The sequence below is a fragment of the Eptatretus burgeri genome, chromosome 4 (assembly GCF_056783735.1).
Source record: "Eptatretus burgeri isolate ZD-2024b chromosome 4, Ebu_testis_v1, whole genome shotgun sequence".
Classification (NCBI taxonomy): Eukaryota; Metazoa; Chordata; class Myxini; order Myxiniformes; family Myxinidae; genus Eptatretus; species Eptatretus burgeri.
The window spans coordinates 93,815,116-93,840,859 of record NC_140964.1 but is presented as its reverse complement, the minus strand read 5'-3'; the positions used below and the strand labels follow the sequence as shown (position 1 = coordinate 93,840,859).

General features: G+C 46.1%; 1 long non-coding RNA gene across 2 annotated transcripts; it reads right to left on the bottom strand.

The window, feature by feature from the left end:
• Window positions 1-87: 87 nt before the first annotated feature.
• Window positions 88-25,744, bottom strand: LOC147028697 (uncharacterized). 2 transcript variants are annotated; one of them, XR_015056934.1, is made up of 3 exons: window positions 25,658-25,744; window positions 1,818-1,919; window positions 88-1,713 (listed from the first exon to the last, which is right to left on the bottom strand). It is a non-coding gene; the product is annotated as an uncharacterized LOC147028697 (long non-coding RNA). The 2 variants fall into 2 exon arrangements; XR_015056933.1 differs by lacking the exon at window positions 25,658-25,744 and adding an exon at window positions 24,534-24,907.

Genomic DNA, 25,744 nt, shown 5'->3' with positions numbered 1-25,744 from the left:
TTCCAAGTTATCTGGCCGGCCCCAAGGAGAAAAATAATCGATTCGAAATAACAAACAAGGGAATCAAACAGTTTATTAATCCCTTGAACAGATGGTGAAAACAAGTAAGGATACAGAACATGAGCAGATACAAAAACAATGCAATAAAATGCTATTGGCTAAGGGGTTACTTATTTATTATGTACGCATGGGAGGAGAGAAGAATATATGACCCCCCCCCCCCAAAGAAAAAAAAGATATGGTTTATATACCAGCAGATATCACAGAAGAATTCCCAAGAAAACATTTTTTGTTTATTCATTTGACTATTCTTATTGCTTTGTTACTTCTATTCCTATTCACTAGTGACCTCATGGATTTTTTGGTGAAATAGCATATACAGCAGAAATAGCAAGCAATAACAAAGCAAATAAAAGGGAGATGTCAAGGTAGTTATTCAAAAAGCCCCGAAGCCAAATTGAATCATAGGTTAATGCAAAATATTTATATTAGCTATATGAACTTCTTAATGTTGCACAAGCACATTGTACTTGTTTTATAAAATTACAGACTGGAGGACAATTTTAACAAGTTTGCTGAAAACGGGGGGGTTATTGAAAGTAGGTACGTTGAGGAGAAATGGGAAAGGAGAGGTTGGGAGGAGGGCCGCGAGAAAATTTCCCAGCCGGACATGGAAGTGTAAAAATAATAACGGTGATCGTTCAGTTTAAAAGTTAAAATTCAGAAAACTTCCATTTGGAGTAAATCCAATAAGAACAGTTGTACAAATGTAGAAAATAACATTTTTTGCCATTATTTTATCGACTTTTAATTTCAGGATAATGGACATTTACATGGGATGAAGGTATTGATCTCAATAAATAGCTGCACAGAAAGTTGGCTAAATATTTTGAAAGAGCCAGAAATATGGAGGTGGCCATGTTTGGAATCCAAAACGAAGCCTTGTTTTGAGCTAGCCAAGCAAAAAACTTGTGTTGCATTCAAGTGCTGTTTGGGTTAGAAATCATTTCACAAATGTGTTCCATTTATCCAATTGGTCATTTTGGTTGATAATTGGCTGAAGGATTTAGGCCGACGCAATAATGGTCCAAATAAGAATTGGCTTTGGCTGATAAATAGTCTAACGTCAAGCCTTACACAAAAAAAATGCTTATATCGACGATTTATTTAATAGCCACAATGAATCCGACCTTATTGTGGGATCGGCCATCGAGGAAGTTTGGCTAAAATATTTAACAGACTGGATGACCAGGTCTGACATTTAACCAAAAGTTATTTAACAGGTTTTTGTTAATTTATTTAGGGTGCCAGTCATTATTTATTGATTTATTTGTTCATTTACTTATTTGCATGCAGCCTTTGGCTGCTTGGCTGTATCATGTTCTGGGGTATGGCTATGCTGCTGATGCAGTGCCCCTGTTATCAGTAAGCTCGTTCTCATTTTGCCAACTTTGGAAGGATGGTAGGCTGAGTTAACCCATCTGATATTATTTCAACAGAAGTACAGGGGCTTGAACTCAAGACCTTAATATTTTAAGCCAGCCACCTTAACCATTAGCCAATAACATGCTTGTACAAGTCATAACTCACCTACTATTCCAAAAAATACACCATGGGATCTTTAATATCCACCATCTAAAAGTGTGGGCGAATGGGTCCTCAAGCTAAATGTCATTCCGATGGACGGTGCACACAATGATGTGCTGCATCAACCTGCATGCGGAACACCAGGGTAACAGGTTGCTGCTGGGTGCCAGATTAGACAGCTCATAGGGTTTCAAACCCAGGTGAGACAGCTCAATAGTGAGTGTGCATACCTCCAAACTATTCTGCCAAGTCCACCAGTGAATACTGCGAGACGAGATGCCCAGATTAATGTCCATCCGACAGAAGGTGAAATTTGTACTGCAACACGGTTCCTGTGATGCACCAACCCAACAGTTTAGAGTCAGATCAGGACTTGAAACTAGACAAGACAGCTTAAAGGTAACTCTGTTACCTGTACACCATGAAGTCGATCAACAAATATTAAGTTAACATTGTGTTGATAGAGTGCAGACATGTCAAAGTTCTTTGTTTCCTGTCAAACGAAATATGTATATATATATATATATATATATATATATATATATATATATATATATATATATATATATATATATATATATATATATATATATATATATATATATATATATATATATATATATAGCTGAGTTCATTGAACAACGCATCTTCTATTATTAAATTAAGATACCATTTTGAGGAAACAAAGGTACATTTTAATTACAACTAAAATGAGATAATGCAAGTTTTGTCGGCAGTAATGGCGGTGTCTAATACACACCGCCAAATAAAGGTACATTAATTCTCAAATTCAGAGGAAAGGAAATATTGATATTTCTTTTTTTTAAGTTTTGGTTCTGGCACAACTTTTCAAGACTACAAACAAACTGATGGACATGTAATATTATCATTAAATTCAGCTTGGTCGTGAAACACCTGCGTCCATAATTAATTAGTCGGAGGCCGGGGAAATTCCCGAGAGATATTTGTTATGTACATGTCCACTTTAAAGAAGTGATGTAAACACACACTTTAAAGTTGTATGAAACGTACATGTCCACTTTCGTACACTCAACATCACCTCTGAGTTGATGTAAATTTTAAAACTGAACAAGGTACGATTTCAAAACAATGAAAATAGTCATGGTTCATATTTGGAGTAGAAATTAAAAAACAAAAGTCCTTTTGTCGGCGTTTTGTATGTACTATATGCTGATGAGATGTCTCGGGGTGTGTTCAGTTATCAAACAGCAATTCTATCTGCGCTTGCCAAGCCAGTCGTTCCTTATCAACGGTTGATAATGCAGTGCTTGCGCGAGTGCTAAAGCCACTTGGCGAGTGCTCCACAAGAAACTTGGTAAATGAACACACCCAGATTCATTACTTGGCAATGAGGATAAGCATTGGGACCATCAATTATTTCAGTCATATCAATGAATTCGTCCATCAGAGAGTGGGGCAGGAGGAGGCAGGGGAAGGGGTGGAGTGGGAATTGGCACCTAACGTTTGCCAGCAATGACGGATGCCCCTATATACATATACAGTATATATATATATAGAAATATACAGTATATATATATATATATATATATATATATATATATATATATATATATATATATATACATATATATACATATACAAACATTTATATATTGTCGCGAATTCGCGCCCGTCGGCGTGCGATCGGCCACGTGACTCGAATCGCGGCACGTCGCCCACCGGACGGACAATTCTGTCGTGACCCTCTCGGACAAATGCCGGGAGCCAGTCACGGGTGGGATCTGTTATCATCTGAGCTCAAGGGTTTGGACATCGGGATTGCAGCTCTCTCTGAGGTTCAGAGACCGGATTGCGGCGAGATAATGGTGGGTGGTTACACCTACTATTGGTCTGGTCGCTCTGATGGTTACCATACCCAAGGAGTTGCTGGAGCTGTGTCCAATAAGCTGACCCCAATGACAATTGAGGTAACACCGGTCAACGAGCGTATTATGAGATTAAGGATTCGCCACTCCTCAGGTGTCATTTCCCTGGTCTCTATTTATGCTCCGACTGAGGCGAGTGATCTCACCATGAAGGACACATTCTACGCCACACTCGAGTCTGTGGTTCATCAGTGCCCCAGACGAGATACACTTCTAGTCTTGGGGGATTTCAATGCATCGACTGGAACTGATAGGGATGGTTATGATGTGTGTGTTGGTCCCCATGGGTCAGGAACTATGAACCAGAATAGCACTAAGTTCCTTGACTTTGCAAGAAGTCATGGACTTAGGGTGGCTGGTTCATGGTTTCAGCGCCCGCAAGCTCATCGCTGGACTTGGTATTCCAACGCTGGCGGTGTGGCAAAGGAGATTGACCATGTCCTCATTGACGGTCGTTGGAGGATGATCCAGAACTGCAGGGTCTACCGGAGTGCTCAGTTCCTCAATACTGACCACAGGCTTGTTGTAGCAACTCTAAAGCTGCACCTTAAATCCTGGAGAATGGTACCATCCCAGCCGAGGCTGGATGTTGCCAAGCTCAGGGATGAGAGAGTAGCTGAGGAGTTTGCGAACAGGCTGAGTGGACACTTGGCGGGTCTGGGGGCTTTGGGGGCTCCTGAAGAGTTGTGGAGCACCTTCAAGACCACCGTCCTTGATGTTGCCGGTGGATGCCTTGGAGTTCACCGCAGGGCAAAGAAGAATTTTGTCTCTCAAGGGACACTGGATACCATTGACCAGAGTCGCAGGGCCAGGCTGAATGGCAGAGCAGAGCTGTTCAGGGAGCTGAGGCGTAAAACTGTACGTGCACTGAGGGTGGACAAGGAGGCCTATGTGCGAGGAATCTGTGAGGGGGTAGAGCATCACCTGTTGACAGGTGATTCTCGTCCCGCTTACAGGGGAATTCGCGCATTACGTTCATCCAAGCCCATCCCTCGGAGCACTGCAGTTCGAGCAGAGAGTGGTAGGCTCTTGACAGAGGAGTCTGAAGTGAAGGCCCGCTGGGCCGGTTACTTTGAGCGGTTGTACCAGGCTGATCCCCCAGATGTCGAGTTGGACGTCAAGGGTGTTACAATCCCTGTTGGTGACCCTCGAATCAACTGTGGTCCACCATCGCTTGTGGAAACACGGGCTGCGGTGAACCAGTTGAAACGAGGCAAAGCTCCAGGGATCTGTAGCATCCATGCTGAACTTCTCAAGGCTGGTGGAAATGCTGCACTCGTGTCGTTGCATGCAGTTTTGTGCTCTGCCTGGAACACAGGCATCATCCCAACTGACTGGAAGAGGGGCCTTGTTGTCTCTCTCTGGAAAGGGAAGGGTGATCGCCAAGACTGCAACAACTACCGAGGGGTGACGCTGCTCTCAGTGCCGGGCAAGGTCTTTGCTCGGATAATTCTTGATAGGGTTCGCCACCATCTGCTTGAGCACCAGCGTCCAGAGCAGTCAGGCTTTACACCAAAGAGGTCAACGATTGACCGTATCCTTGCACTTCGTGTCCTCACCGAACGCAGACGAGAGTTTCGGCAGGGGCTGCTTGCAGTCTATGTTGATCTCTGTAAAGTGTTCGATTCAGTGAATCGGGATGTCCTCTGGAGGATTCTTGGTCTTCGTGGGGTGCCACCGAAACTGATCGATCTGATGTCTGAACTCTACTCTGGTACTGAGAGTGCTGTGAAGTGTGGTGGTACCATCTCTGACTTATTTCCAGTTGTTACTGGAGTCCGTCAGGGAGGTGTACTTGCCCCCACACTTTTCAGCACTTGTATGGACTGGATTTTTGGGAGGATGTCGGAGAGATCAAGTTGCGGTGCATCGTTTGGCAATGTCAAGATCTCAGACCTTGATTTTGCAGATGATGCAGTCATCTTTGCGGAGACTTTAGACATCTTCTTGGGGGCCCTCGAGGTGCTGAATGAGGAGTCGGAGCCGTTGGGATTACGGATTTCTTGGGTCAAAACTAAGATCCAGGCTTTCGGTGACATATTGGATGCTGCTGTCCTGTCTGTGTCTGTTTGTGGTGAGGATGTTGAGGTCGTGGATAGATTCACTTATCTTGGCAGTGATATTCATGTCTCCGTAGGTTGTGAGCCGGAGGTCAATAGACATCTGGGTCGGGCCTGGGGAGTCATGGATTCACTGGATCATGGGGTGTGGTGCTGCCGGTACCTGTGCGGGAGGACAAAAGTCCGAGTCTTCAGGTCCTTGGTACTTCCAGTCTTGCTCTATGGGTGCGAGACTTGGACTTTGACCAAGGATCTGAGATGGAGACTTAATTCCTTTGGTACCAGGTCTCTTCGGAGAATCCTTGGCTATCGCTGGTCCGATTTTGTGTCCAACGAGCGGTTGCTGAGAGAGACTCGGATGAGATTTGTTACCTGCATAATCCGTGAGCGTCAGCTGCGGCTGTATGGACATGTGGCTGGTTTTCCTGACGCTGATCCTGCTCACCAGATTCTCTCAGCGAGGGAGTCTCATGAGTGGAGGAGGCCAGTGGGCCGACCACGTGCCTCATGGTTGCAGCAGGTTGACCATCATCTCAAGGAGATGGGGATGGGCCTGGCATCTGCCTGGGGGATGGCCAGACGGAGGCCCCTGGAGTACCGGCGGAAAGTGGACGCAGCGACGCGCTGTTCTGGCACATGCTCCCATACTTGACCTGATCACCGACCAACCAGTAAGAATTCTGGCTCTCACAGACCTGTTAGTTTTGTCTTAAAGAAGCCCCCCCATTCTCCACTCATTACCTGTATTAACTGCACCTGTTTGAACTCGTTATCTGCATAAAAGACAGCTGTCCACACTGAATCAATCAGACTCCAACCTCTCCACAATTGGCAAGACCAGAGAGCTGTCTAAGGACATCAGGGACAAAGTTGTAGACTTGCACAAGGCTGGGATGGGCTACAGGACAATAGGCAAGCAGCTTGGTGAGAAGGCAACAACTGTTGGCGCAATTATTAGAAAATGGAAGAAGTTCAAGATAACAGTCGATCTCCCTCGGCCTGGGGCTCCATGCAAGATCTCACTTCGTGGAGCCTCAATGATCATTAGAAAGGTGAGGGATCAGCCCAGAACTACACGGCAGGGCCTGGTCAATGACCTGAAGAGAGCTAGGACCACAATATCAAAGAAAACCATAAGTAACTCACTCTGCCGTCATGGATTAAAATCCTGCAGCGCACGCACGGTTCCTCTGCTCAAGCCAGCGCATGTCCAGGCCCATCTGAAATTTGCCAATGACCATCTGGATGATCCAGAGGAGGAATGGGAGAAGGTCATGTGGTCTGATGAGACCAAAATAGAGCTTTTTGGTTTAAACTCCACTCGCCGTGTTTGGAGGAAGAAGAAGGATGAGTACAACCCCAAGAACACCATCCCAACCGTGAAGCATGGAGGTGGAAACATCATTCTTTGTGGATGCTTTTCTGCAAAGGGGACAGGACGACTGCACCGTATTGAGGGGAGGATGGATGGGGCCATGTATCGCGAGATCTTGGCTAACAACCTCCTTCCCTCAACAAGAGCATTGAAGATGGGGCGTGGCTGGGTCTTCCAGCATGACAACGACCCGAAACACACAGCCAGGGCAACTAAGGAGTGGCTCCCTAAGAAGCATCTCAAGGTCCTGGAGTGGCCTCGCCAGTCTCCAGACCTGAACCCAATGGAAAATCTTTGGAGGGAGCTGAAAGTCTGTGTTGCCCAGCGACAGCCCCGAAACCTGAAGGATCTGGAGAAGATCTGTATGGAGGAGTGGGCCAAAATCCCTGCTGCAGTCTGTGCAAACCTGGTGAAGAACTACAGGAAACGTTAGATCTCTGTAATTGCAAACAAAGGTTTCTGTACCAAATGTTAAGTTCTGTTTTTCTGATGTATCAAATACTTATTTCATGCAATAAAATGCAAATTAATTATTTAAAAATCATACAATGTGATTTTCATGATTTTTGTTTTTGATTCCGTCTTTCACAGTTGAAGTGTACCTATGATAAAAATTATAGACCTCTACGTGCTTTGTAAGTGGGAAAACCTGCAAAATCGGCAGTGTATCAAATACTTGTTCTCCCCACTGTATATATATATATATATATATATATATATATATATATATATATATATATATATATATATATATATATATATATATATATATATATATATATATATATATATGGATTTTGAAATCAGTATCAAATCCCGCATTGAGATCCCACTTCGCTGTTGAATTACTACCATGTGGGGTTGACTGCCTGTCATCCTTCCGAGGTCGGTAGAATGAGTGCCAGCTTGCTGGTATCCTGTGTCAGAGTGGCGACCCATCCAGGATTGTATCCAATAGCCAAGGAGACTGCTAAGGCAGCACCAACACTCTGCACAGAGTATGGTCCCAATGGATGGATGGGAACATATATGTTCAGGTCAGGTCAGGTCAGGTGTGAGAGCATGCACCAGAGCAGCGCGTTGCTAGATCCACTTTCTGCCGTTACTCCAGGGGCCTCCGTCTGGCCATCCCCCAGGCAGATGCCAGACCCATCCCTATCTCCTTGAGATGCCGATCAGCCTGTTGCCACCACGAGGCACGTGGTCAGTCCATTGGCCTCCTCCACTGACGAGACTCCCTCGCTGAAAGCATCTGGTGAGCAGGATCAGCGTCAGGAAAACGAGCCACATGTCCACACAGTCGCAGCTGACGCTCACAGACTATACAGGTAAAAAAAAAACTCATTTGAGTCTCTCTCAGCAACCGCTCGTTGGACACAAAGTCTAACCAGCAGGAGCCAAGGATTCTCCGAAGAGACCAGGTACCAAAGGAATTAAGTCTCCGTCTCAGATCCCTGGTCAGTGTCCAAGTCTCACATCCATAGAGCAAGACTGGAAGCACCAAAGACTTGAAGACTCGGACTTTCGTCCTCCCGCACAGGTACCGGCAGCGCCACACCCCATTATCTGGTGAATCCATGAATCCCCAGGCCCGACACAGATGTCTATTGACCTCTGACTCACAGCCAGCAGAGACATGAATATCACTGCCAAGTTAAGTGAATCTCTCCGCGACCTCAACATCCTCACCACAAACAGGCACAGATAGGACAGCAGCATCCAAGATGTCATTGAAAGCCTGGATCTTAGTTTTGACCCAGGAAACCCATAATCCCAGTGGCTCCGACTCCTCATTCAGCACTTCGTGGGCCCACAGAAGGAGATCTAAAGTCTCAGCAAAGATGACCATCATCTGCAAAATCAAGGTCAGAGATCTTCACATTCCCAAATGATGCACCACAGCTTGATCTCTCTGACATCTTCCCAAGAAAGCAGTCCATGCAAATGCTGAAAAGTGTGGGGGCCAGTACACACCCCTGATGAACTCCAGTAACAACTGGAAATAAGTCAGAGATGGTACAACCACATCTCACAGCACTCTCAGTACCAGAGTAGAGATCAGACATCAGATCGATCAGTTTTGGTGGCACCCCACAAAGACGAAAATTCCTCCAGAGGGCATCCTGATTCATTGAATCAAATGATTTACAGAGATCAACATAAGATGCAAGCAGCCCCTGCCGCAACTCTCGTCTGCGTTCAGTGAGAACCAAAAGAGCAAGGATACGGTCAATCGTTGACCTCATTGGTGTAAAGCCTGACTGCTCTGGATGCTGGTGCTCAAGCAGATGGTGGCGAACCGTTTCAACAATTTTCCGAGCAAAGACCTTGCCCGGCACTGAGAGCAGCGTCACCCCTCGGTAGTTGTTGCAGTCTTGGTGATCACCATTCCCTTTCCAGAGAGGGACAACAAGGCCCCTCTTCCAGTCAGTTGGGATGATGCCTGTGTTCCAAACAGAGCATAGAACTGCATGCAACGACACGAGTACAGCATTTCACCAGCCTTGAGAAGTTCAGCATGGATGCCACAGATCCCTAGAGCTAAACCCCATTTCAACCGGTTCAACGCAGCCTGTGTTTCCACAAGCAAAGGTGGACCACAGTTGATTGGAGGGTCAGCAACAGTTATTGTAACACCCTTGATGTCCAAGTGACCACCTGGTGGATCAGTCTGGTGCAACCGCTCAAAGTAACCAGCCCAGCGGGCCTTCACTTCGGACTCCTCCGTCAAGAGCCGACCACACTCTACTCCAACTGTAGTACACCGAGGGATGGGCTTGGATGAATGCAATGCATGAATTCCCCTGTAAACAGGACGAGAATCACCTGTCCACAGGTGATGCTCTACACCCTCACAGATTCCTCGCACATAGGCCTCCTTGTCCACCCTCAGTGCACGTACAGTTTTACGCCTCAGCTCCCTTAACAGCTCAGCTCTGCCATTCAGCCTGGCCCTGCGACTCTGGTCAATGGTATCCAGTGTCTCTTGAGAGACAAAGTTCTTCTTTGCCCTACGGTGAGTTCCAATACATCCACCGGCAACATCAAGGACGGTGGTCTTGAAGGCACTCGACAACTCTTCAGGACCCCCCAAAGCACGCAGACCCCACAAATCTCCACTCAGCTTGTTCGCAATCTCCTCAGCTGCCCTCTCATCCTTGACCTTGCCAACATCCAGCCTAGGCTGGGAAAGGTACCATTCTCCTGGATTTAAGGTGCAACTTAAGAGTTGCTCCAACAAGCTGGTGGTCAGTATTGTGGAACTGAGGACTGCGGTAGACTGTGTAGTTCTGGATCATCCTCCAGCGACCGTCAATGAGGACATGGTCAATCTCCATGGCCACACCGCCAGCGTTGGAATACAAAGTCCAGCGATGAGCTTGTGGGCGCTGAAACCATGAACCAGCCACCCTAATTCCATGACTTCTTGCAAAGTCAAAGAACTTAGTGCGGTTCAGGTTCACAGTTCCAGACCCATGGGAACCAACACACATCTCATAACCATCCCTATCAGTTCCAGTCGATGCATTGAAATCCCCCAAGACTAGAAATGTATCTTGTCTGGGGCACCGATCAACCACAGACTCGAGCGTGGCATTGAAGGCATCCTTCACGGTGAGATCACTCGCCTCAGTCGGAGCACATACAGAGGCCAGGGAAATGACACCTAAGGAGTGATGAATCCTTCGTCTCATAATACACTCATTGACCGGTGTTACCTCAATTATCATTGGAGTCAGCTTATTGGACACAGCTGCAGCAACTCCTTGGGCATGGTAACCATCAGTGACCAGACCAATTGTAGGTGTAACCACCCGCCATGATCTTGCCGCAATCCCATCTCCGAACCTCAGAGAGAGCTGCAATAACGATGTCAAAACGCTTGAGCTCAGATTATAACAGAGAGAGGTGATCATCCTTTCTTCGGGATAGGTCATTCCAGGCACCCACCCGAAGGGACCGCCTCAGGTTAACCCAAGGAGACGCCGTCTGGTGGACGACACCTCAGCACCACTCCGACACACTCTCCCGCAATCTGACCCAGGGATGTTACCCCGTGGTTTCCCTCCTATCATCAAAGATTGGGGGTCCCGGATGCTTTGCCCCAATCCCGTCATCCGGTGAGCTGCCCTGCGAAGGGAAGCTGCACAGGAGGTACTCACACGGAGTGGGTTTTCAGATTTCTTTGCGTTTTTGTGTTTTGTGGAATGAAGGGTTTTACGGTGGCTGGAGTGAAAATCTTGCCACCAACCTCCAAATTGAAAGTTACCCAACTGCAGGAGGACGTCCGCAGATGCAGTTTGGTACTAGATATGGATGGCCGTTGGCTCACAAGGAGCTCCTCCGCCCTTTGACAGGTTTTATTTTTCATCCTGCTGGGTGTCCATATCCAAACACCCTCCTCACCAGAAAACCTGGTGGGGGAGACGGTTTATTCACCAACATCCCGACCATGGAACAGGTTAGTACAGGTTTACATGATACCTGTAGCAAGTCACAGATCTGATCTGGCCTGACATGATCTGATCTGGCCTGATATGTTCAGGGTGTTCTGAAAAGACAGACACATTTGATTGTTAATATATTTGGAACCACAAATAAATCAATGATACCCTTTGGTTTATGTGATATGGAATCTTATACAATTTTGTGCACATCGTCAATACATTTCAATGTGAGCTCTGTTTGTCGCACGTGGTACATCAAGGCGGTATACAAGTTCTTGCCATGTTCGGCTCAGCATGTTTGCGTCCACCAGTGCACATGCAGCTGTGATCCGAGAAAGAAGATCCTGCAGATTTGCCACCTTGGCATTGTGGACAACATCTTTGACAAACCACTATATAAAAAATTGAAGTTGGCTGATGTCTGGTGATCGTGGGGGCCAGGTGGTTGATCCATCTCAGACAATCTAGAGAACTGGAAACTTTTCATTCAGGACGGCTCATCCTCCGTTTATATTGGTATCTTAGTTCATTTCACACAATGAAAGAACCAATCATCAGTTTGAATTGGATTAAAAAATTTCGTTACCCAGGGAGGGGAGATAACCCCACCCCACCCCCACCTTTCCAAACAGTTCCTTCCCTCCCGCAACCTTCGCTCTGCTCCAAGATCCCCACCTTCCCAGACCCTCCACCCGATCCTCCCCCACACCTCCCAGACCGCACTCCCCTCCCCCACACCTCCAAGACCCCCACCCCCCTCCACCACACCGTGGGTCCTTTCCATTCTCCCGCATTTTCTTCTCTCAATATTAGCAACTACGCAAATGGCTTAATCTGGGACATTTTGTGTCCGCACGGATATCACTCAGGGTCCAGCGCAGTGATCACTCGGCTCGAACCATTTGCTTGTTGGTTGCGGAGTACCAGCACGTCGCATAGCTGGCTTCGAAGTTCAACCGAAGAGTCTTGCTTTGCACACATCGATGAAAGTAAATAATGACAGGTTTTTTTTTCAAAGTGTCACAACATTCCCGGAATTACTTTGACAAAGACCCTTATAATGACGGTCGAGTTTGTAAAGAGAAATTATTTGGAAACAGAGGGCTGCCACTATCACTCCAAAAAATAAAAATAAAACTTCAGCAAAACTTCAGCATTCTCCTGGATTTAAGGTGCAACTTAAGAGTTGCTCCAACAAGCTGGTGGTCTCCGCGACCTCAAATGCTGTACTCGTGTCCAAACTCCATTTGAAGCAAAAACATGTTCATTGCCCATGTGCATATGTGTATATATATATATATATATATATATATATATATATATATATATATATATATATATATACATACATGTATGTATGTATGTATGTATGTATGTATGTATGTATGTATGTATGTATATGTAACATCGATCGTGGTGATATAGCTCGGACAAATTCAATTCGCACTTTCCACAGAGGCCTGGGGAGTGAGGCCGACACCGTTACAAAGGCTCATGATGCCGATGATCTCCAACCTTTCCATATTTGATGATCATTTTAACAGTCTCATTGGTCATTTTACACTGAAGAAAAGAAACTTGTATGGAGGGCATGGCAATTGTGAACATCACCGCTCGGAATGAATTGATCCATACCGTCACATCAAAATGATTCTGCATAGAATAAGACGGAAGATGGAAACAAAATAACGTCTGAAATCCAATTTTCTTTGGGTCATATTATAAATACCACCTGGAGATAAATACCGCCCAGACATGTACGGAGACAAACACTGCCCATACACATCCGGAGACGTGCAGACACGGCCCCGACAGGTCCAGAGACAAACACTGTCTGGAGATATACAACGCCTGGATACAACCCGTCGCTTCACTGACGGGTGTATAAAGGGTCGGGGGTGGGGGGGTAAGAAGTAGGGGAGGGAGAGGAGGTGTTCACTCAATATAATTCTCCAAACAGTGGAAAAAGATAAGTTTAATGCTCTTGAAATTTCACATTTTCTTGTGTATGTATGGAGGAGGAGGGAACATCACCTTGGTTGCTTAAAGTAAATCTGTATATCGACTTTAGTTATAAGACTCGTTATTTCTTCAAATTATCAGATTTCACAACAGATTTCAACACTTATTTACTGCGGACGATATCTGATCCTCAAAACCGACATAATATTTCAATGATATACTTTAATTAGTCTGTGACAGTACATCCTGAAAAATTGTATCATAAAATGCATGAAATCACTCTAAGCTCCTAATTTGAAAACTATAGTACTTACAAAAGCGATGTACCCAGCAATTGATGAATGCCTATGATGAACAGGCATTCGATAGTATAAGTGAGGAAACTGAAAAAAACATTATCGTTAAGAAATTGTTGCGGCCTGTTCCAAGTCAAGGCATGGTTGAGCAGGCCAAAAAAACATGGCGGCTTCAGACCCAAGCGTGGTTACCCAGGAAATGCCTTCAGACCCCAGAGAGTGAGGTCGCCAAGGATCACCTGATAAAGGATATAATTATATAAGGCCGTTATTTATCTTCAAAGGGGGTGTTTTAATTAACCCAAACACCCTATTTTTAATCTTAAGCTTCCTTTTAGTTTTCTGAATATTCATGCAAAGTTTCAAGCTGCGACGTTTTATGGTTTTGGAGTTATGGAGGAGACACCCACACATTTCCTTAAATCATAAAAATGAGTATCTTGATTAGTCTAGCTTGCAGAGGTTGTCTGCGCAGATTAAACAATCAAATCAGCTTCACGTTCTTTTACAGTGTCAAACCCCTCTGTGTCAGTTCACCCCCCCCCCACATCACCAACAAGCCTACGTTCCTCCAACTCCACCCCTCCTTTGTGCCCCCCTCTTCAGCATTCCTCCACTTCATGTTCCCCCTTTCTGAATCCCCCCGCCCCACCCTCTCCAATCTACTCTATCACCCCACCCTCTCCAAGCTTCCCCTCATCCACCTTCTCCAAATTTTCCCCACACTCACCCACTCAAATCTTCTCCAAAACCCACCCCTCAATACTTCGCCCTCTCAGCTGCACCCTCGTACTACACCCTCTCGGTTTCCCCCTCATCCTGCTCCTCTCAGCTTCCCGCTTGTCCCGCCCCTATTAGCTTCGTCCTCATCCCATTCCCTCCCATCATTCCTCTCATCCAGCCCCCTCCTGTTTTCTCCCCCATCCTACCTCTTCCCCCTTGTCCCACCACTCCCATCTTCCCCCTCATCCTGCCCCTTCCTATCTCCCTCCCCTCCCATCCAGCCCATCTCATCTCCCTCCTCTGTCCTGCCCCCTTCCATCTTCCTCCTCATTCTGCCTTCTCCAATCTATCACTTCATCCTACCATCTCTCATTTCCCCCCTCATCCCACCCCTTCCCATCTCCTGCCCTCCTCCCACCATCCTCGACCATCGAGCCCCCTACGATTTTCCTCTCTAGCCCAGACACTCCAAGCCTCCTCCCCCCACCCCCCGCCTCTCACCCTCTGAGCCTCCCTGTCCTGCACCTTCCAAATGCCTCCTCCCATGTCCCTCACTGTGTGGACCTCAAGAATCTGAAGCCCCCGCCCCAACCTGACATCTCTCAATCCAGGCTGCCGCTGACAGCCTTTCTCCCACGAGATGTCCATGACTCCTTATTGTCTCTCCCTGGCTATCATCTCCTCCGGTTTGATCGAGCTGACACCTGTCCTATCAGCAGAATAGCACTGTGCATCAAGAACTTCATTACTCAACCATCTCCATATACTACTCTTACACCTCCCAACCCACAGGAGTATCTTTAGCTGCAAGTCCCCCTCCGCTCACTCCTGTTGTTTGCCTGTGTGTTGTACCATCCTCCAGACAGTAACGACTCCATCTCCATCTCTCTCTCACACAACTTTTAACCATTCATCTCAATTCTCTCTTCTTCATATGTGGCGATTTCTATAGTCACCATGCAAATTGGCTGGATGTTGGTACCTCGCTCACCAACCATGGCACTTCAGCAAAGGACTTCTGTGACTCCATAGGACTGACTCAATCTGTAAACCTTCGACTCCGTGGGACTGATTCAATCTGCAACCCTTCCAACCCGGGTTTCTCTAAATGGCAAATCCTCCCTGCTGGACTTGGTGATGACTAATTTTCCCACAAATTTCTCCTGCTCTTTTTCCACTCAAATTTGTTCACTTGATCATGTGCTTGTGAGAGTCAATATCTCTGGCTATTCTTGGAGAGTTACCTCAACGCTGGCAAGTCTGGCAGTTCACTCAGGAAGCTTGGCAAGTACTGCAAGCAGCCATCTGTCTTCAGGACTGGTCTCCCATATCGACTGTCTCTGATATTAACTCAGCCTGGGAATTCTTCCACAGAATCCTGCTGCCACTTATGCTCAGATTCATCCCATCTCGTCTTCAGTTATCATCCCCGTCTCCCTGCTCATGGTACCCTGAATCATGTGGTGTGGCAGTTGCTCTTCAACAAAAGGAAGGAAAATACGACCAACGGCAATCTCAGTGTCTTCCAAAAAGCCCGTAACAAGTGTGTGTCCGCTCTCGGGAGAGCGAAAAACAACATCTCTCCAACCTCAAAATTTAACTTACCAACTTGTCCCCTTCGTCTAAAACATGTTAGAGGATTGAACATCAAACTTGTCTCCCTCCTCCTCTAAAACATAAAAAAAAACTCCTCTAAAAAGGCTGTCTCTAGTGTATGGTCCCCTCCATCCCTTCCCTCACTTCAAATAGCACCACTGCCGACTGCTCGTGAGAAGGCTAATTTGCCTCAAATCTTTATGCTTCAAAATCTTGTGCATTTATATACTTTCTCTCTGTAGCCACCCTTCCCAATCATACCATACTGCTCCTGCACTCTGTATCTTTTTCACCTGAGAAGGTGGAGAAGTTTCTGTGAACCCTCGACTCTGACTCTGCTACTGAACCGGACGGCATCAGCTCACATCTCCTCATAAATACCTGCCCTGCTGCTCTTTCACATACTCACTCTGCCCACGTTTTGGACTCGGTCATCTTCCATCTGCTTGGAAGTCAGCCAACATCACTGCATTATATAAAAAGGAGCGAAAACGGATCCCATGAACTCCAAACCGATCAGCTTACTTCCAGTCATCAGCAGGGTTATGGAATCCCTCAACGCAGTTGATATGAAATCCTTCCATTTCTCCAACAACCTCATCTCAGATCACCAATTTGGTTTAAGACCAGGTCACTTAACCTTGGACGTTCTGCTTCGACTCACCCAACAATGGATGGAAGCCCTCAATGCCAAATATGAGAACATGAGAGTCGGGCAAAAAATGGATCGGGGGGGGGTGCATGGGGTGTGCACTCCCCCCCCTACAGACTTTGCCTATGTTTATGTTTCACTTTTACACAAACTGATATTTTCACCCGAATTTTTGTCCCCAACTTATGGAAAAAACCAGCTCTTATTTCAATTTTGCCCGCATATACAGTACCGCAGTTCATGTCGGGCCCACCACATAGTTGTCAGCGGTGATGCATGTCTGTGCACTGTGTCAGGATATAGTGAGTAAGCTGCAAGCACCATCAGGTTCTCAGCTCTATCGTGCGGACGAGTTCACGAATGCACTCAACGACTTCCAAAGGCCCTTCTTTACTTCTTTCTCCGATACTAACTGATGGCCTGTGGCTCATCAGTGCCCCCATGAAGGGGGCACAGATGGGGACACCAATATCTGTTTTGATGACATGGCTGACCCAGTACAGGTGAGCTTCCATGATATAGGCCACAATCCCTCACATGCTACAGCGCTCCAGCACCTTCATATTCGGCACCCGATCCTGCTATTTCACACCTACAATCTTTCGTAAGCAGCGCATGTGGAAGGCTTCTAGTTGTTTGATGTGTCACCGGTAACGTGTCCTGGTTTCACAGTTGTAGAACAGCAATATCATTATGACGAAGGAGGCTGACTCTTGTCCACCATCCACAACATGGGCCATCGTGCCGTCGTGAAATGATCTAATGATATTCACCAGATTCTCAGGGCATCCGACTTCGGCTAGCAGTTTCCACAGTCCTGTTCAAGTAACCGAGTCAAAAGCTTTTGTCGGGTCCACTTTGACCAGGTAGAGGTCATTGTTCTGCTCCCTACATTTCTCCTGGAGTTGGCGTGCCGTGAAGATCATGTCATCTGTGTCCCGGGTCTTTCTAAAGCCACACTGACTGTTAGGGTTCACTTCCTCAGCTCGTGTGTTGATCCTGTTGATGATCACTCGCATGAGAATTTTGCTTGCAATGCTCAGCAATGATATGCCCCTGTAATTGTTGCAGTCGGTTTGGTCACCTTTTCTTTTGTAAAGGTGGATTATCATCGTTGCATCCTTAAAGTCCTGCGGCACAACTTCTCACAGATGGTGTTGAATAAATGGTGAAGTCTGTCTGTCAGGTGGCTTCCCCCATGTTTGAAGACTTCTGAAGGGAGACCATTAACTCCAGGGGCCATTCCATTCTTTAGTGATTTTATGGCCTTTTTGACTTCCTCCAGTTAAATGGGGACACTGAGGTTGTCCAGTGTCGACCTTTGCGGTAGTTCATCAGTGACAGCATCAGTGATGTCAGACAAGCGGTTGAGGACCTGCTCAAAATACTCTGCCCATCTCTGTACTCTCATTGTCGGTTCCGATACGAAGAAGTTTCCATTGGCACAGCGAATGACAGCTGTATTTTTGAAGCTTGGGCCATGAACCACTCTGAGGTCTTGGTAAAATGCCCGAACATCCTTATTGTTTGCTGCCTCCTGCAGACATTTGGCCCGATCAATCTACCACTTGTCCTTCATCCATCGGATCTTAGCCTGCACAACTGATCTTGCCTGCCGATCGAGTTCCTTCTTGGCCTGACAGTCGTCATTCATCCATTTCAGATGTTTTCTAAGTACATCAGACAGGATAGTATGGATCCCCAGTTCGTTATCGTCAAAACAATCTTTCTGCTGGCATCTTTTCTTGCCAAGTGTAGTCAGAGCTGCTTTCCAAGTTGCTTTCCTTCAGATTCTGCCATTCTGTCTCAATGTCGGCAGGTGCATAGCACTCATTGGCTGATTCTAGCTCTGCATTTATGTTTTGGTGCAGTAGTGCCCTGTTTTCATCAGTCTTCAGTTTGTCCACATCCAGGTGCAGTACTCTTGACGACAACTTGGCACGAACTATCGGGGCCATGTTCAATGGAGTAATGACCTTGACCGGCCTATGGTCAGACCAGGCTGTTGAAATATGAACTGTCCACATGAGGTGGATGTCTGTTCTGTCCTTTTGCTGCACAATAGCAGTGTCAAGCATTTGCCGGTGTTTGGATCTGGGGTGTCTCCACAACGTTTTGCTGTCAGGGTTCGGTTGGAAGATGGTGTTGGTGATAACCAGTTCACGTGCAGCACACAGACTCAGGACAAGCGTTCCATTGAAGTTTCCCTTCCCTACAACATGACACAATCCCATGAAGTGAAATCATGCCAAAATCTAGCATTGACATGATACTCCTACTACTCAACCTACTTCTACAGAAGTCAGAAAAACTATGTCTGGGAAACATGAACACTGGCCAGTGAGGTTTCTTCAAGTCTTCCAATAGGTTGAGTGATTGATCTCCATGATTTGGGCTTATTTTTCATCGCTTTTTTTTTTTAGCGGATCTTCAATGCTTTGCGGAATTACAGGAGGGATAGAGCACAGACAGAGCAGGGGTCCGGGGCAAGGTGAGAGAGAAGATGGTAGAAGACAGAAAGACCACCGACCTTCCTGCGGTGAGAGAGCGAGAGACCCAAAGACTCAGCCTCATCGTGAGAGATACCAATGATCCTAAAAACCTTGGTTTCCACAGCGTGAAGTCGAGCTCGGTGTGAGGCAGGAGCGCAACCCCAGAGTGGAGAGCAGTGCTCCATCAGGCTGTGTATGAAAGCTCTGTAAGTGGTGAAACATGAATCATTTTCGACATGAACAGATGGTGCAGGCAGAATTAATCCACCAAGCTTGTTCCTTACATCTTGATGCTCTGCAAGCAAACATTTGGATAGCTGGGAATGCTATAAAACCAGGAACAACCAATCAGCCCCGAGTGCTTTTCCATGCGAGGAGGGGAAATGGATTTTAAAAAGGGAGAATAATCACCGGAGAGCAAGGAGGCAGGTTATTGAGGAGCTTTAAGATATACCAGCACTTCTCGGTTCTTTTTGCTTCCTGGTTCTTTTCATTTTCCCTCGTGACCATCAGCATTTCCTACCTTGCTTCCCACAGACTACTCACATCGACCGGATGAACTTTACTATTTCAAAGGCCTTTGTATTTTAATCTGCTGAAAATCAACATTTCGGGGCTTGTTTCCTGCTGGGGTTTTCGACTTGGGTTCCAAAGAGCATTGGCTGCATCTTGGTTTAACTTCCACTATTACTCTGGTTTCGCTGTTTGCTGAGCATTATGGAGACTGGGGGACGCCGGCATTTATCTAACCACGGTATGACCATATGTGAGTGGAAATTCAAACACACACACACACACACACACACACACACACACACACACACACACACACACATTTTCTACAATGTCATCAGTGAAGTGGTATTGGTTGAATAATTTTCTAGCTATAATTGGTTGAATCAAAATCCTGGTCCGCAAAATCTGAAACTTCATATATCTGATCTACGACCAAATGTGAGTGAGGAATTAAATTTATGATGTCATTTGCACTCAGGCGACCGTAAAACCCTTCATTCCGCAAAACACAAAAACGCAAAGAAATCTAAAAATCCACTCTGGGGGAGTACCTCCTGTGGAGATTCCCTTCGCAGGGCAGCTCACCGGATTGGCAAAGCCTTCGGGACCCCAATCTTCGATGATAGGAGGGAAACCACGGGGTAACATCCCTGGGTCAGATTGCGGGAGAGTGTGTCGGAGTGGTGCTGAGGTGTCGTCCATCAGACGGCGGTCTCATTGGGTTAACCTGAGGCGGTCCCTTCGGGTGGATGCCTGGAATGTCCTATCCCTAAGAGAGGATGATCACCTGTCTCTGTTATCATCAGGGCTCAAGGGTTTGGACATCGGGATTGCAGCTCTCTCTGAGGTTCGGAGACCGGATTGCGGCGAGATAATGGTGGGTGGTTGCACCTACTATTGGTCTGGTCGCTCTGATGGTTACCATACTCAAGGAGTTGCTGTAGCTGTTTCCAATAAGCTAACCCCAATGATAATTGAGGTAACACCGGTCAACGAGCGTATTATGAGACGAAAGATTCGTCACTCCTTAGGTGTCATTTCCCTGGTCTCTGTTTATGCTCCGACTGAGGCGAGTGATCTCAACGTGAAGGATGCATTTTACGCCACACTCGAGTCTGTGGTTGATCAGTGCCCCAGACGAGATACATTTCCAGTCTTGAGGGATTTCAATGCATCCACTGGAACTGATAGGGATGGTTATGAGGTGTGTGTTGGTCCCCATGGGTCAGGAACTATGAACCAGAATAGCACGAAGTTCCTTGACTTTGCAAGAAGTCATGGACATAGAATGGCCGGTTCATGGTTTCAGCGCCCACAAGCTCATCGCTGGACTTGGTATTCCAATGATGGTGGTGTGGCAAAGGAGATTTACCATGTCCTCATTGATGGTCGCTGGAGGATGATCCAGAACTGCAGGATCTACAAGAGTGCTCAGTTCCTCAATACTGACCACCGGCTTGTTGGAGCAACTCTGAAGCTACACCTTAAATCTGGGAGAATGGTACCATCCCAGCCTAGGCTGGATGTTGGCAAACTCAAGGATGAGAGGATATATGAGGAGTTTGAGAACAGGCTGAGTGGAGATTTGGGGGGTCTGAGTGCTTTGGGGGGGGGGGGTCCTGAAGAGTTGTGGAGTGCCTTCACCTTCAAGACCACCATCCTCGATGTTGCCAGTGGATGTCTTGGAACTCACCGCAGGGCAAAGAAGAATTTTGTCTCTCAAAGGACATTGGATACCATTGACCAGAGTCGCAGGGCCAGGCTGAATGGCAGAGCTGAGCTATTCAGGGAGCTGAGGCGCAAAACTGTACGTGCACTGAGGGTGGACAAGGAGGCCTGTGTGCGAGGAATCTGTGAGGGTGCAGAGCATCACCTGTGTACAGGTGATTCTCGTCCTGCTTACAGTAGAATTCACGCATTGCGTTCATCAAAGCCCATCCCTCGGATCACTGCAGTTAGAGCAGAGAGTGGTAGGCTCTTGACGGAGGAGTCCGAAGTGAAGGCCCTCTGGGCCGGTTACTTTGAGCAGTTGTACCAGGCTGATCTACGAGCTGTCGACTTGGACGTCAAGGGTGTTAAAATCCCTGTTGCTGACTGTCCAATCAACTGTGGTCCACCTTCGCTTGTGAAAACACGGGCTGCGGTGAACCGGTTGAAATGGGGTAAAGCTGCATGGATCTGTGGCATCCATGCTGAACTTCTCAAGGCTGGTAAAATGCTGCACTCATGTCATTGCATGCAGTTCTGTGCTCTGCCTGGAACACAGGCATCATCCCAACTGACTAGAAGAGGGGCCTTGTTGTCCCTCACTGGAAAGGGAAGGGTGGTCGCCAAGACTGCAACAACTACCGAGGGGTGACGCTGCTCTCAGTGCTGGCAAGGTCTTTGCTTAGATAATTCTTGATGGGTTCATCACCACCATCTGATTGAGCATCAGCGTCCAGAGCAGTCAGGCTTTACACCAAAGAGGTCAACGATTGACCGTATCCTTGCTCTTCGGGTCCTCACCAAACGCAGACGAGAGTTTCGGCAGGGGCTGCTTGCAGCCTATGTTGATCTCTGTAAAGTGTTTGATTCAGTGAATCAGAATGCCCTCTGGAGGATTCTTGGTCTTCGTGGGGTGCCACCAAAACTGATCGATCTGATGTCTGAACTCTACTCTGGTATTCAGAGTGCTGTGAGATATGCTGGTACCATCTTTGACTTATTTCCAGTTGTTACTGGAGTTCATCAGGGGTGTGTACTGGCCCCGACACTTTTCAGCACTTGTATGGACTGAATTCTAGGGAGGATGTCAGAGAGATCAAGCTGCGTTGCATCATTTGGGAATGTCAAGATCTTTGACCTTGATTTCGCAGATGATGCAGTCATCCTTGCGGAGACTTTAGATATCCTTTTGGGGGCCCTATAGGTGCTGAATGAGGAGTCGGAGCCGCTGGGATTACGGATTTCCTGGGTAAAAACTAAGATCCAGGCTTTCGGTGACATATTGGATGCTGCTGTCCTGTCTGTGCCTGTTTGTGGTGAGGATGTTGAGGTCATGGAGAGATTCACTTACCTTGGCAGTGATATTCTTGTCTCTGCTGGCTGTAAGTCACAGGTCAATAGACATCTGGGTTGGGCCTGGGGAGTCATGGATTCACTGGATCATGGGGTGTGGTGCTGGAGATGTGGAGTTTGAAGATGTGACGCTGAGATGGAGACTTAATTCCTTTGGTACCAGGTCTCTTCGGAGAATCCTTGGCTATCGCTGGTCGGACTTTGTGTCCAATGAGCGGTTGCTGAGAGAGACTCGGATGAGATTTGTTACCTGCATAGTCCGTGAGCGTCAGTTGCGGCTATGTGGACACGTGGCTCGTTTTCCTGAAGCTGATCCTTCTCACCAGCTTCTCTCAGCGAAGGAGTCTCGTGAGTGGAGGAGGCCAATGGGCTGACCACATGCCTCGTTGTTGCAGCAGATTGACCAGCATCTCAAGGAGATGGGGATGGGCCTGGCATCTGCCTGGGGGGTGGCCAGACGGAGGTCCCTGGAGTACCGGTGGAAAGTGGACGCAGCAACGCGCTGCTCTGGCGCATGCTCTCATACCTGACCTGACCTGGTCACATGGACTGGTGGCCAAATTGGATTGAAAATAAACACATTTTTTAAAAATCTTCTCTATAACCGCTTAACAGATCAATGTAAAATATCATGCATATGGTTGATGAGCCATGGGGAATATAGTTTGAATTTTTTTTTCATATTCACCTTAATTTATGCAATTTAGCCTTAATGTGCACAAAAGTGGTTGTTAAATATCCTAACAATTAATGAATCTGTATGAATAAATGTTTGTGTGTGAATGTGTCTCCTCCATAAGTCCAAAACCATCAAATCTAGCAATCAGAAACTCTGCATGCATACTAAGGGAACTCCAAAGGAGTACATGAATGAAAATTGGGTGTTTCCGTTAATGAGAACACCCCTTTTGAAGATAATTAATGGCTTCCCTCCATGAAAGTCTTATCCTTGGTCAGCCTAACTTCATGTCGCAGTGGTCTCAGCCGCCATTTTGATTTGGCCTATTCACGGACTAATTAAAGTATTTAATCAAAATATGATTTCTGATTTGAGGATCGAATCTGGTGGACTAAATAAGTGTCAAAATCTGGAGTGAAGTCTGAAAATTTTAAGAAATTACCGATTAAAATTATTTATTTAAGCAAAGCATGAAACTTAACTTTTTCTATTGTTCGAATGATTATAATATTGAGTGAAGAAATGATTAAGGAATGCCGTCCCTCAAGTAGCAGTTCAGCAGGGGACCCTTCTACCATCTTTAGTTGGTGTACAATAAATATCTCACTGTTTTTTGGCAAAAGGTTGGTGAGTTGTTGCGAGAATCGTGAACAGATTGCTGCCAGCTTCAGTCTGTTCCCAGCTGTTCCATTGACCTTGTTCTATTGTGTGGGGGTGGTGTTTGGGAGAAATTGCGTCTTAGTAGTAGTGGGAGCGGTGGTAGTAGTAGTAGTCATGGAATAAAAAATAATTTTAAAATATTACTCAGCTGCTGGAGAGCTGACACAACATGAGCCTGCTGATATCGGTCTCAAAAAACAATTCAGATCAGATCATATACATTGTGTCAATTTTCTGCAGCCGTACGAATTTTTTCATTTACTTCCCTATGATAAGCTGTTGGAAGGAGAATATTTGTGTCTTTGCTCTGTTATGTTGAATACATGCTGTTATCCGGACATGAGAACTTCAGCGTTAAGCTCGTTATGGAATAAGATGCAGAGTTTTTGATGAAAAAGTGTCTGCAGACTCAAAACGAAATGGATCTTCCTGCAGACCTGTGATCTTCAACTGTGTTAGACTGACACCAATGCCTGTGAAAAAAAATAACTCCACACAGACTGACCATTTTAATGCTCACCCGAAAAGAACATCCACTATCCTTGATCTGGGTAAGTGGGTGGGGAGGGTTGAGGAGATATCACTTCCATCAATTATCCAATCGCCTCCATCTCCATCGTAAAATTTGCACAAGAAGCTGAAGCAACTGGTGGGGATGGATTATGTGAAAGGGGGAGGACTTTGGAGGGTGAGGGACATCTGCAGTGAGTGGGGGAGTGCTGGCAAAGAATGCTTATAGAAGCTAAATAAGACGGGGGATGGAAGGAGGGTCATTGCACAATTAACACCCATTACACCAGCGACTAATCTGAAAGGAACAAACATGTTGAAATTTGTATTTTGTCCTCTCTGAGGATTGTGCAAGTTAAAAAATATGCATTAAGGAGTTTGATAGTCTCGAACAAATTCTGACATAGTTTAATATGGGACATTGCCAAACTAGACAAACTGCACAAACAAATGGACCACTGCATCAGGAGGTCCCAACTCCATAGTGATGGTCTCTTCTCCAACACCTAAGTCCTTCACTGGTATAATATTTATAAAATAACCTTTCCCAAGGAAACAATTAACAAACTTCCCCCCATTCTTTTTAATTTCCAAAACTACCTTTCTCACAGAAAGTTAAAAGGTCATCAAACCTTTTTCAAAACCACAGTTTCATGATGTTTGATTCACCATGACACGCGAAGTAACCGACCGCTGATCCGGTTGACGTTTCGAGGAGACGTGTAATGGAAGTGTGGCAGGTACATGTAATTATCATGAAACAATCATGTCACACTTTTTAAAAATGTTTACAGTGTTAATTGGCTCAAGGGGGAGAGGCACGTATATCAACATGCTGGACAAGGACATTACTCGAGACCAGAATTTAAATAATAAAAAAACATGAATCACAAGGACATTGGTTATCACGAGGCAAATTAACAATGTATGGGGTTTGAACATGGGATCCCAGCATCACATGACCAGGTAGGAATGCCATGCGGGCCAAACTAAATATCATTGAACACATCAATGAACCTGAATAAAATATACGAAGGCAAGTTCAAGTTAGAAGAACTAGTTAGTGAGGTGTTAGTGAAGATGAAGGAGGGAAAGTCTTTAAAACTTTCACACCCAAACCTTGTGCTAATTTACCTGCTTAATACGGCCCCTAATAAACTCGCTCCTAGTATGGTACTACCAGAAGGTCCAAGGTCTCCTCCATCCTTTAATAAGCAATTG